This window comes from Psammomys obesus, unplaced genomic scaffold (assembly GCF_907164565.1).
Source record: "Psammomys obesus unplaced genomic scaffold, mPsaObe1.curated_primary_1811, whole genome shotgun sequence".
NCBI lineage: Eukaryota > Metazoa > Chordata > Mammalia > Rodentia > Muridae > Psammomys > Psammomys obesus.
The window spans coordinates 24,913,055-24,915,235 of NW_026585689.1; the positions used below are offsets into that span (position 1 = coordinate 24,913,055).

Below are 2,181 nucleotides of genomic sequence, written 5' to 3' on the forward strand. Positions count from 1 at the left end.
AAGTACCATGATTTATGGAAAAATGAATTCTAGTTAAGTAGCCTTCACTATTTATTAAAATTGCTATGTATTATCTCTATGAAATATACAACCTTCCAGGGATGAGCTCAGTAATAAAAAGTATAACTGAGTATGAAAAGATTATTTGAGAAATGTGGTAAATAATTAAAAAGGGAGGCTCATTGCATATCAATATGTGATAGCTGCTATGCTATAGAACAAGGATATAGCATTAGAAAATGAATTATATTACTGTCATCTTGCATAAACTTAGTACCTATTGATGTAAATAATATTTTCCTTTTTATAAAACCATGCAAATGCTTTATTTAACTGTTGCAGGTCATTGGCTAAGTGGTGGATGTCCAGGACCCAGCAACAAGGTCAGCACAACCTCTGAGCCTCTCATTCTGACTCCAGTAAGGTGAGTACATTACCTTCTGGAATAGGGCCTGTGATGTTTCAGATGACAGAGCAGCTGGTATCATCCGTAAATTCCACATGCACCTTCATTCACTGTCCCTGTGAACTGGTCCTGTGCAGCACTTTAGTTGTTACCCTAGCTGGCTTGATGGGCTGTGCAAAACTTGTGTCCATGATGGTTGTGATCTGGTGGAGAGCAGAAATAATATTCTCAACATCTTTGACAACTGTTACTGTTGCTGCTTATGATGATTAACATGCTCTGACCATGCAAATGGAGTGGTTTGGATTACTAAGAAAATGAAAATTTATTTATAGTATTTAAAAGTGCATCATGGTTCACTTAGCAAATTCTGAAGTATTAATTTGTAACATTGATCATCCTGATTTGTTGTAGATGATGGCGTCATTTATTAAATGTGATACTGAAAACTAAAAAGCCAGAACTCAAGTTTTAAAGGACTTGTGAAGATAATAAAAATGCTTACCTAAATCATAAAAATTGGATTACTTCTGTCAGTCAAATATCTTATGGTATAATGAAAAAATATATTGAGTTCCAATGGAGTTCTAACTTTGGTATTTAAAAGAAATTAGTGCAAGCTGGGAATTCTTGCCATAAACAGCAAGCCTGAAAATTAAACTTAGTGCCTCTGTTCACTAATTCAATGTGACAGATATTATGGAAAATTATTTAATTAAGTCAAACTTTATATTTTATAGTATTTTGTAAATGCAGCATCACTGGAAAATTTATTTACAGCTTATGAGCACCCTGTTGGGATGCTGGTGAGCACAGACGTAGGAGGCTCGCATATCTCTCTACTGTATTACCTTTGTTAAAGCTAAACCTAATTAATATATCCAACATGCCACTTTAGAAGCATATTAATATTCTACCATATTAGGGCTGAGCTACCTGCTCCAGATAATTTAAGAGCTGGCCTATACCCTTTTCAAAGATTGAGCCTAACCATTTGGGAAGAGTGTTCTCATTGTTAAACACTTGCTGACCTAATTATCTTTGATCCCAGCCAATGCCAGTGCTGAGTGTCTCAGGAGCTTTGCATTTTCCAGGAGTCAATTAGCTCGATGAGAAAAATCTTAGCGATATAGCAGTTCATATTTTCTAAGCAAAAAAAAAGATTTCTTTTTTTTTAGGAGGATATTGTTTATTTTTTATTTTATTTTATTTTTTAATATTAGTTACAATATATTAACTTTGTATCTCAGCTGTATCCCGCTCCCTCATTCCCTCCCAATCCCACCCTCCCTCTCTCATCTTCTCCCCTATCAGTGGATTTGGAAAGGAGCAGGGAGAAAAGATTTCTTTACAGTTTATACCAACTACAAATCACACTTTTCAATCCATAGCAACTTTCCAACTTTGGTCTTCTATTGGCGTATTTATGTATTTTTGTCAACTTTATATACCTTGTTTTTATGTTTATTAGAAATTTTCTAACTTTTATAGATTATTTAAAGCTATTGTTCATTGTCTTGAGTGGTATATCACAGGGCCAGTCTTCATGTACTTTAAGGGATATCAGTACAGTGTCAGATAGAATATGTAATTATGGTTTATGAAAAACATAGTTTTTAAGTAAGTTGCATTTACTAGGATTTGAATTACAATGAATAATCTCCTGAATATATACCATTTCATTTAGGAATAAGGTTGCCAGTAAAAAGTAGTATTGAATAGGAAAAAAAAATAATGTATAGGTGTTATTATAATTAAAGTGGAAATTCTAGTCT

At 33.5% G+C, this 2,181-nt stretch overlaps 1 pseudogene; it reads right to left on the reverse strand.

Moving 5' to 3' along the window:
• Window positions 1–384: 384 nt before the first annotated feature.
• LOC129666340 (40S ribosomal protein S28-like) lies at window positions 385–597 on the reverse strand (annotated as a pseudogene).
• Between the last annotated feature and the right edge of the window lie 1,584 nt (window positions 598–2,181).